This window comes from Rhinolophus sinicus, linkage group LG02 (genome assembly GCF_036562045.2).
Source record: "Rhinolophus sinicus isolate RSC01 linkage group LG02, ASM3656204v1, whole genome shotgun sequence".
Classification (NCBI taxonomy): Eukaryota; Metazoa; Chordata; class Mammalia; order Chiroptera; family Rhinolophidae; genus Rhinolophus; species Rhinolophus sinicus.
In genome coordinates, this window is record NC_133752.1 from 71,777,792 (window position 1) to 71,789,465 (window position 11,674).

The window sequence follows — 11,674 nt, forward strand, 5'->3', positions numbered from 1 at the left end:
TGGTTTCCCCTAGTCAGTAGAGAGTAGTGGTAGAGGATGTAGAGAAGAGAAAAGGAGGAGAAGGGGAGGGAAGGTCCAGAAAAGGGAGCTCAGAAAGCAGTGGGGCATTTGGAGAAAAGGAAGAAATGGGGTCTTGGCATTGAGCAGTTTCAGAAGCCTTCTTTAGGTCAGAGACAGTCTTTAAAATTTTCCTATGAACTTCCTGAAGAGAAGAAAGTTTATCTGTGCTCCTTTTAAAGGAGGCTTCTGTATTCCAATCAAGGTAAACATCCCGTTCATTCAGTTCAATTTTAGAGCCTACTTTTTCCAATTGAGCATGCAAAAAAAATTAATTTAGAGGTATCACAAGAGGCCTGTCTTGGCCATGTTAAGCTGATACCACTTTTGGTTAAATTTCTGTAGATACTCGCAAGTTAAGGCTCCGTACTAATTGTACATAAAGCTGGTCAGAGTGCTAAAGGGAGGCTGACTTTCGTAGCCCTTATCATCCTTGGAGGCACGATTTCCCATGTTAATTTAAATTTTCCTTTTCAGCTAATCAAAAAGTGCCAAAATTAAAAGCACCCATATAAGGACAGCTCAAATAAAGTCAGGAACTTGCTACCTAAAGCAGGTAGGTTTGGGATTCCAAGAGAAGATTCGCCCAACGCAAAGCGGGGAGCCCCTGCTTGTGCCTGGCACTGGGTCCAGGTCTGCAGTGTGGTCCTAGGTGGGCTTCTTCAGAATCCTGCCGACGACAAAAAATAAATGTTAACATAAGAACATCCAAACCTGTAGAGAATTTTTATAAAAATGTATTTGAGCTAGATGATACACCTGGAAGCAAGATCTCAACAGACTGAGAAAAATGCTTCCTAGAATGACAATTTGCAATTTCCTTTATGCATTTGGAATTAAGAAGGAAACATAAGGAAGATTAAATGAAGGTGGGAGAAAGCAAGGTGGATCTTGGATTACAGGGTAGTTAACAACATTGTGTGCTCCCTTGAGGTTGGATATGCCTCTCTGGCGTTTCACAGGTGTGTTAACCTAGGGGCTCAAGAACAATGGGCAGGGCTTGCTTAAGGCAAAGATCAACCATTTTACTAAAGAAGCTATATGCCTGGGGTATGACTGCCCGCCATGACCTGCCCAGATAGGAATTTATGATCAGATCATCCTGTCAGCTTACTTTCCTTAGAACCCCTTTTTGTCCACACACAGGATATTGACAAAAGAGGAGTGCAGGAAATTGTAGAGAACCCTGTAAAAAACATCCCAAAATCACCCTTTCCTGTTCCCTTTTAAGGTTGACAGAGTGCCCTAAGCGGCTAACACAGAAGGATAAATAAAGTAAGTCTCATGAAACCCGATGAGATTGTAAAATTCCTCTTTGGATCCTGTCTGGAGTCACAGCTGAACCAGAAGAAAATTTCCTTTCAGTTTGAGCACCTTTGTGATATTTTTGTGCAGTTAATAGCAAAGTGATAAATTTAAATTTAACCTTAGTTTTGATGATACCTTCAAGTAAAAGTGTTGATATTTGTTAAAGGCAGAAATAACCCACCAGAATGGCATAAAGGTTATAAATTGAGAATATTTGAAGGCATTGGCTGACAAAGTGAAATCAGTCTCTAATAGTTTTTTTGTGTGTGTATGTGTATGTCTTACAGGAAATAACAGCAAAGCCTCCTCACGTGCTCCGGTGACCACCAGACCAAGCCAGATCCATGTGGTCCCAGGGGCTTCAGCCTGCAGCAGGTACAGCAAGCCCACAAATGAATTCCAACTGACCGCGAAGGATAGCTGGAGCCAACATTCACCTCTAGCTGGAACCTTTGTCCACAAACACAGTCCTTGTGGACAGTATTCAGAGGCGAGGGCTTCTGCCAGGCACCTTGCCCCAACCTAATCAGAAGTTAACGAAACAACATTTTGCAGGATTCGCTATCTCCCTCTCCTTAAAAGCTCTTTTCCCACACAAATGGGGGAGACTGATCTGAGTCTTGTCTCCAGTCTCTTTTTCCGACTGCCTGACAAATAAACCCTTTTCTCCGGGAAAACCTGTTGCCTCAGACTTTGGCTTCCTGTGTACATTGGGCAACGAGCCCACCGATCCTGCTTGGTAACAGGTCATACAGCCTCCAAGGCAAACTCCACCAGCTAGAAACAACAGTTACCTACTCAGGCCATGAACTATCTCAAGGTATTCAAAAACTCAAACCAAAATGCCTTGAATCAATTTTATCCATCTATTTTCCAAAGATGAAAGATTATGCAAATGTTTGTGGGCAGCTGGCTATTGCCGCCAATTGATTCCCCATTTTACTGCCGTTGCCAACAGTTTATGTGACCTCCTCCCAGATATACTCACAGAGCCCTTTATTGAGGCATTGACCTTGGAAGCATTGAAGTCAGCATTGCCAGGGCCTCAGATTACTTGGTTTTGACAAACCTTTCACCTATACTGCCGTGAAAATTGTGGGATAGCTTCCGGTATTCTAGGACAAGCTTTTTCTTCTCAGATACATCCCCAAGAATATTGCTCATGTCAGTTGGACCCTGTGGCATCAGGCACACCCCTATGCCGCCAGGCAGTTGCCTCAGCTGCCACCCTGTTTGGCAGAGCCAGTACCCTTACACCAATTTCCCCTATTTACCTTTATGTTTCTTCCCATGCTGTCAGCTCTCGTACAAGTCCATAAATCACAGCACCCCTCTACCCAATAACAGACCACTTATGAATAGGTCCTGTTAATCAAGCCCTCCGTTGTCTTGCACCTCTGTAATACTCTAAACCCAGCTACACACACACACACACACACACACACACACACACTCCTAGCTCTTTCTAGAGCTTTTGAGGTGTAATAAAAAAATACAGTGAATGTTTAAATTTTAGATTTTTACAGTAAAAGACACATTGCTATTAATCCCCCTCAAAATATTCCCCCTCACTTTGAACACACCCCACAGTTCTTGCCACTTTCTGAAAAAGTTCTGAAAATCCTCTTTCATGAGGTCTTTAGTTGCATTGTCATGGCTTCCTGGATGTCCTGAATCATTTTGACTTTGGGGAAGAGCCAGAAGTCTCATGGTGCCCGATCCGGTGAATAAGGTGGATGAGGACACACCGTAATGTTTTTATTTGACAAATTGCCATATACCAGAAGCGATGTGTGACACGGAGCATTGTCGTGATGGAGGATGATTTATGGCACACTTTAAAACTCACCTTCTCTCAACCATAGCTCACACCCAACTGACTGCACCAAACAAGTTTAACTCGTCACACACTTACTAAGGTTCTACATGCTACTTCCCGAAATTGAAGATCCCTGCCTTTCCATTGAATGGCACTCAGCAGCACCATTCACCGTAGTTTTTGATCACACCTTGTATATTGGCAAAAGAGAAAACTACCACTGTTCACACGGACTAGATATGAGAGCAAGACATTGCCATCGTCACTCATTCATAGGGTCACCAGGAGTTGGAGCCAACTCAACAGCATGTAACAGATACGCCTTTGGAGTCTGTCGTGATGCTGGCGCACTTTGGTATTCCTGTCATCAATGGGCAGATGTTCCCTGATACAGGCTGTTTAGCTTCTCACTGAAATTGTTATTGCTCATTGCCCAGCACATACCAAGGACACTTGACACAATATCTATAGAAAGTGATAGAGCTAACAAATCTGGTGAATGGGCTTCCTCTGCCAACCAGCTTGCAACCCTACCCTGATATTATTAGCTATCAGGCAAACACCCCACAACCTGAAAAAGAAATGACCACAAAAAGGTGCCAAGCATTTATCAGGTAGATTACACACTGGACCAAATAGCCTTCTTGTGGCTCCCTGTCCTTTGATCTGTTGGCTTGTACTAATATCCCATCAAATGGAATATACCGTGTTTCCCCGAAGATAAGACCTAGCCGGACCGTCAGCTCTAATGCATCTTTTGGAGCAAAAATTAATATAAGACCCGGTTTCATTCAGCTCTAATGCGTCTTTTGGAGCAAAGATTAATATAAGACCCAGTCTTATTCAACTCTAATGCGTCTTTTGGAGCAAAAATTAATATAAGACCCGGGTCTTATATTAATTTTTGCTCCAAAAGACGCATTAGAGCTGATGGTCTGGCGAGGTCTTATCTTCGGGGAAACACGGTATGTGCAAATGAAATGACCAAGGATCGAAAATAATTGGTTCTGCCCTTGTATCCACAATATTTCTGACCAGATTATTTCCCAGTGCACTACCTGTGAATCTCAACAATGCACTACCTGTGAATCTCAACAAGTTTCTGGAGGTAACTAGGGAACCCCAGGCAGTCCTCCAAGACCCACACTGTCCTTCATGCCACTCCAGATGGACTTTATTGGTTTACCTCCAGCCTTAGGCTATTCTCAGTGTTTGGCTATTGTCTGCACATTTATTGGATGGACTGTGCTATCTAACTAGACATGCTGATGCCACAATCATTTTAAATAAACTAATAACATTCCTTTGGGGGGGGCAGGGGGCATTCCTTTAAGAATTGAATTAAACAAGGAACTCACTTTACAGCAGAAATAAATCACTTGCTTGCAAAGACTCGGATAGTCATTAAAATTCCATACCCCCTGCCATCATTCCCAGTCCTCAGGGCAAATAAAATGTAAAAATCTAGACATAAAGAGAACTCCAGGACAAATCTGTCTGGAAACTAGACTCATAGATCCAGAATACTCTAAATTGACCCATTTTGAAATAGGTTTTGGTCACCCCATGCCTGCTGGCATCTCTAAACCTTCCACTCCTGGACTGGGTGAGCGTTGTGGGGACTTGAGTGAACAATTCAATACTATGACTAATCATATACAAGAACTATTATACTTGAAGCGTATCGCAACAGGTGGAAAAAGCCTGCTCTTCACTGACTGACAAGCCTCACCATCCCATTCTACCAGGAGATGGAGTAAACCTCAAGGTTTTTAGAAGAAAACACGCGTTGCCACCTCTGGGAAAGGCCGTATTGCTAACCATGTGTATTATCATCAAAATAAAAGTCCTGGATTCACATGAGACACACCAAGCTGGATCCAGACCATCACCCCCATGACAATTAGAAAGCCATCTCCAGGAGCGACCTCAAATTGAGGATTTCCAGAGCCTGCTCAGGCACCAGAAGCAGACAGCTTAACTCAAGGTCTCAGATCAAGAATTTCACCTCCATTTATCTTCTCTTGAAACCTCTCCTCTCCATGACCTGGAACATTTTCTGACTTAGAAATTTAAACAAAACCCCTCCTTTTCCACTTACAGAAAGATTGGCTGGAGGTTGCTTATGTTACCCTATTCTCCCTCTGTTTCTCCACTGCAGGCTCCCTTTCACGTTGTGTCTTGCTTCAAATAACCCTTAGACTGCTTTTTCAACAATTTTAGCAAAACCCCAACAAACACTCACCAATCTTCCAAACTCTGGCCACCTTAACTAATCAGTCTGATTGCTGGTTATGTCAACATGTAGATAACACACAAGAATCTGAACGAGTTTCTGTTCTTGCCAGTGCACGCACCTGGTGGACCCCTTTTGGACAGTGGATGTGTGACAGAATGGCATCCACAGGCAGGAGGGCAAACTCATTCTACTTCCCCTATGGTACAGTGACTTGGCACTGGGAAACCTCCAGGAAAGCTCAAGGTCTAGCTTCTACTCAGGTGAGGCTATTGGGGGGAAGTTTTTCTCTTTGCATTGAAAATAAAAATGGCAGAGGACCCTTCCTAGGTAACATACCGAAACAATAATCAAAAATGAAGTTTGATTCCACGGCACCTTCAAAGCCTCTATAAAAAGTTCTAGACTGATTATTCTGATACATTTGCCCAGTCACTGGACAATAGTCCTGATTTCTAGGCCTCACAAAGGGGACCTGGACTAGCTCAGCTGTTCCCCGGGTTGGTCTGCCCCATGCCCAAGACTACATATGGAATGGACCAAAATTCTGGAAATACCTGGTCAGGTAATGACACCTATCTCTATAGCTGCAAAATTAAACCAAAGGTCTCCTGTACCAGGTATTTCATAACCTGTTTTGCTCTTATAGCCTGACAGAGGCACAGGAAATGGAAATGTGCAGATGCCAATATAACCAATGGCAAAGGTCACGATGGGTACCAGACCCCAACCTGGTGGGTCACAGATTCTACTCTGACCTTGTCTGTGAGCAACTCTGGTCTCTAATTTATGTGGCGATAAGGTATGTAAATGGTAAGGGCGGTGTGGATTTGGAAACCTGGCACCTTCCCTCACCGGGTAGCCCACTTTAAATGCCAGCCAAATTGCACACCTGGGCTCCGTCATGCGTAAAGTAGCACCACGCAGATGTGCCCAGGAGACATCAGAGGCAGTCTACCCATGTATCTCAACACTGGTTCAGTAAACACACTTTTTTCAAGAAGAAGCAATTCTAAGCATTTCCAAAGTAATAGAACAAGAATGAATAGCCCCTATGCAGACCTTGGAAGCATGCCAATCGGAGTTAGCAGTTTAGCCCCTGTGCTCCAAAATCAGCATCTCCTGGTTAGGATGGCTGCCCAATGAGGAAAAACATGTGCGGTCATTGGCAAACAATGCTGCTTCAATGTAAAGACAGGAGACGTAATGTCTCATCTAAACCATTTAAAGGAACAGACCAACATTCTGCATCCGATAAATGAAGCACAATTGTTTCATTGGACTCACCTCAGGAACAGGAGACTGGAACGGTTCAATGGAACATGGGAGCCATGTGTTTGGATTTGTTCTTTGCTGCTTACTCATTGTTATAACCTGTGTTATTTCCTTCTTCAAATCTCTTACTGACCGACTTTCAACCCGAGTCTTCTCTCCACAGCAGTTAACCTGGCTCCTGGCCTGTGAAACTTCATGTCAGGTTTCCAACAGGGAAATGAAGGGACTGACCCCTCCAGAATGGCTTTAACCTGAGAACATCTAAGCAAACAACAGCTGCAGAGAAAAACAAAGTCTTCGCTAAACTTCCGTCTGATGAGCAAAGCAGGCCTTTGCTCATCATAAACCCTCTCCAAGGGAGCCTTCTGAAAGGGACGAGCCTGACTTGGCCTCAGGACCTCCCCAGGAATTGTGTAAATAAGCCCTAGCGGAACCTCCCACACGTTCCCACAGAAGCCTAACGTCCCCACCCCCCATCCTATTAAGCTGATATACACAGGCCCCAACTACTTGAACCCAAGTTGGTAGAGCAAAAGTTTCCCTCCCAATCACATTGTCTAGATGTTTCTGGACACACCAAGAGAGTACGTTCAAATGCAAAAGGGAATTTGGAAACCTTGATTTTGTTTGAAGGTGGAAGAATTCAATGTACACATACACAGGCTTTCTGGAAATCCGTTTAAATTAGTCTCAATCAGTCAAGTTTGGGGTGGGCATCCTCTGTGTTTAATAAGTGAAACGTTCTCTGTTATCCTTAGGGAGGAAGCTATGAACCTCTCAACCTGGCATGTTATGCTGTGCTCCTGAGTTCCCGCAGGCATTTAATATGCAGTCGAAAGGGACATCTTTCTGGTGTGAGTTGCAGCCGTGTTACCACCACGGTGGCAGCAGGGGAAGGACAACTCAGAAGGGCTACACCAGCAGCCAGTGAAAGTGCTTACGTATAAGGGAGGGGGCAAGGAGATCCCCACTCCCTTTTTATAAAGTGGAAATAAACAACCTGATGAGCATTATAGCAAATTGACAACTTAGTCACATAGAGAAAATTATTATTTCGAGTTACACGCACACAAAAAAACAAATGCACAAACCAAAAAACAGTATTCTGGGTACATCTTAGAGGTGGGCTTGTTGTTCATAGTAACACTGGTGTCAAAAGAAGGTAAGAAATGAAAACTATTTCAGTGGAAGAGGCTCCCGAGCAGAAGTCCTATATCTGCTTCCTTCCTGTGTGTGTTAAGCAAAGGGTGGTTAAACTTTTGCACTGAAACTAAAGCCATTAAAAGATAAGCCTGCTGCTTCGGTACTGGGTGTTTGTGGTACGCGGATCATGAGGTAGACGAGGGATGCAGAATGCTGTATTCGAGTGGCAGCAGTGTTATAAGCAATTTGAGGGGGAGATGTTAGGAAAAGAAATCTAGATTCTTGACACAACCTCAATTTCCTTCTGTAAAATAGAGATGAACAGTAAAGGGTGGGTAGGGCCAACAGTGCTTTCTCGGTGGCTTTCTTGACTGTCACAGTGATGGAATTTATTATTCATGAATGTCACTTCAGAAAAAGCCACTGGCTCTTGGAATTCAGTGCTCAAAGGTCACTGTTTAAGAGGTTTGAGATGAACTAGACTATTTGCATGTTTATTTGTATACCTAGTTTGTTCCTTGCTAAAATGGGAGCTTCACAAGGACCGGCATATGTGTTGAATCATAATGAAAAGGTCTGTGGTGAAGTCTAAAGGAAGGTCCTCATGGTTGACCAGGGGTGTTGCTTAACTCAATATAAGACTGAGTTCACTTATAGGCAATATGAGTGTCTAACAGGTTTGAACTTGGTCATTGGCTGTTGTCAGGTGTAAATTTTTGAAAATTTAGGATTAAGTTGATTATACCATTTTGGAGTTCTTATCATGGCTTACTTTGTTTCCCTTTGCAAGTATTCAAGTACATTAAACACCTCATACGTATATTCAAATGTACTGAGCTCTTATTTCACAATGTCAAGTACTAACAAAGTTAAGAGGAAAAGTTGGGAAATGAGAATGCAGTCATTGGAAAGTTAGGAGACGTCTTTTGGAAGAATAAAGTCTTATTTTATCCACTGGCATGAGTGATTTTGACCCACAATATTGGGTTAAAAGATACGAAGGGTTTTTTTAATATATATATAAAGTTTCTAAGGGAAGAGAAGTCATAGAAAATAGTTTCTAATGGTGGACACAAAGACATTTTTGATATTTGAAACTTAAACTATTTTGTAAGAAAAATATCTTTCCATCAATGCAACAGATGGAGCACAACACAAGATACATTGTTGGCAGAAGAGTTTTTTATTAAGCAACTCAGAAGGCTCACTAGGTGTTTTGCCAACTCACTGAATTATCAACACTTACCAAGATTCAATAAAAGATGCCACAAATCAAGGCCCATTGCAATCAATTCTGTTAGAATTAAGAATCATCCTTTGAATAATGTTTGTTACAACGATGAATGCTTTGAACACTTTAACCTACAAACAGAATTAAGATGACTCTACAAAAGGGGTGTGTTTTAAAGTGTTTTGATCACAAATTGATACCAGAAGTTTTGGTTTAATGAATGAAAAACACCAAAACTGAAATATGTAAATATCCTGGTTCTTGTTAAAGTTTAACTCACAAAATTTTGGCATTCACCAGTGGATCTTTTCTGCTGCAATTATTACTGTGATGTGTTCATGGTGATTTCCTACTTCCTTCTACATTTACTAACTGGAATTCTACTGTAAGAAGATTTCTTATTTCAATATTTCTATCAGTATGGACTCATAGATATATACATTATTCTCTAATTGTGACCCAGTACTATCATTTTTGTCAATACTGCCATTTACACTGATGCTCCCTTTGTCCCAGCTCTGGCCTCTTTGACGTTGGCTTCTGTGGCCTTTTCACATACTCCCATCCTTTTTTGTTTTGTTTTGTTTTGTTTTGTTTTTAATACCTCCTTCCTTTTTTTCTTGTGCTTCAAGATGCTCCAGCCTCGTCTTGTATTTTTCCTGTCCAGTCCTAGAACTGGTCATTTTTTCCATGACTTAAGGTCATGTTTCCTTTTACTGATATTGTTATTTAGAAACCTAGATCCAGGCACGAGATGTGTGCATTGCTACTAACTAAGGTATCACCGCATAAGGCCCCTCAGTGGACAAAGCTGGGGAATATAATACATGTATATTAATCCTTATACACAGAAATACCTGTATTTCTATATCTAGACAGCTTAAAATAAGTGAGTTCATACCGATATCTCCCACTCTCAGCACACATGGGATTCATTCTAACCTCACCTCCACTCTTGCTATTTGTAACTTCTTTCTCTCATAATGAGAAACCTGTCTCCTGTTAGCTACAAACTATTTACTTATTTATTAAACTCTGTGTGTGAACTAGTTATATAAAGTTGATGCAAAATTGTTAACCTGTATCCCTACGAGAAACAAATTTACCAACTAGAATACAGAGCTTGCCTTTTTGTCTTTAGCTTTACAGTGTCTAAACAAAACATTGTTTTCCAGAAGTTAGGTCTGCTCCCAGATTTACTTTTATAGAAGACAATTTATACTTTGTCAGGAAAATATCCCATAAGAATTGACATGTCGCATCCAGCGCAACACGGGCAGTGAGAGAACGAGAAGGGGTGGCGAACGGTTAAGAAAGAAACAGAAATCAAGAAAATTTTGAAATAAGGGGCCAAGGGTCTCACAGCCCCAAAGGACTGAGAGCCTTGAATCAGGCCACCTTGTGGCTTTTGTTGAGGCACAGACAAGGAAGTAGCATTGTTTTTTCTACAGTCTGTGAGTCTCATACACCATACCAGAAAACTGGTTCAAACCAATCACGCTTGCCTGCCGAAAGTCCCATGATGTATTAGTAATTGTTGTTTGTACCTCCCCAGGGGATGAAACCTTTATGCTGAAACTTGCTGAGATGGAGAACTGATGTTATCACATCTAGAATCACTTCCCAAGCAGGTTGTGGGAAGGAATACAGCCACAGAGGCAGAGGCTCTCCTTAGCCGGTGGAAGATGGGGAGCTGTGCCCACCTCTATCAACCCCATGAGTTCTTCTGGGTGTCCCCATGTGGCTGCGCCTGGCTTGGGTTGCACCCCCCTTGACCAACCATCTTTTGGCGGCCAAACAGAGAGACATGAGGTGTAAGCACACAGGTGAAGCACAATCCCTGAAAGATCCGTCTCACAGACTCTTCTTTCTTTTTAGGTGTAGGTATGAGGGGACAGATGGGCAGGCAGCTGCGTGACAACATTGACATTTAAAAATTTTAAATTCATAACTCTGTGACCTTTTTAGAAAGAACAATGATATTGAGACACATGTGTTTTCCTAAAACAATGAACTATATTATATTATATGATATATATAAACCTATTTTGAAACTTGATCTAGTGGCTCAGGCGGTTAGAGCTCCATGCTCCTAACTCCGAAGGTTGCTGGTTCGATTCCCACATGGGCCAGTGGGCTCTCAACCACAAGGTTGTCAGTTCAATTCCTCGAGTCCTGCAAGGGATGGTGGGCTGTGCCCCCTGCAACTAAGATTGAACACGGCCCCTTGAGCTGAGCTGCCACTGAGCTCCTGGATGGCTCAGTTGGTTGGAGCGTGTCCTCTCAACCACAAGGTTGCCAGTTCGACTCCCGCACGGGATGGTGGGCTGTGAAAGGACAACAACTTGAAGCTGAACAGCACCCTCCACAACTAAGATGGACAACAACTTGACTTGGAAAAAAGGCCTGGAAGTACACACTCTTCCCCAATAAAGTCCTGTTCCCCTTCCCCAATAAAAAAATCTTTAAAAAAAAAAAAAAAGTTCATCTATCATTGGAATCTAGATGACCTAGGTACAAAAATGGAAGTGAGCAAGAAAACCACTTAATTCATTTAAATCACTTAAAATGGGACAGATTCCTCATTCAATTCTAATGTTATGTA

At 42.4% G+C, this 11,674-nt stretch overlaps 1 non-coding gene across 1 annotated transcript; it reads left to right on the forward strand.

The window, feature by feature from the left end:
• Positions 1–1,275: 1,275 nt before the first annotated feature.
• On the forward strand, positions 1,276–1,397 carry LOC141570293 (small nucleolar RNA SNORA26). The gene has a single exon (XR_012494298.1). It is a non-coding gene; the product is annotated as a small nucleolar RNA SNORA26 (small nucleolar RNA).
• Positions 1,398–11,674: the final 10,277 nt, after the last annotated feature.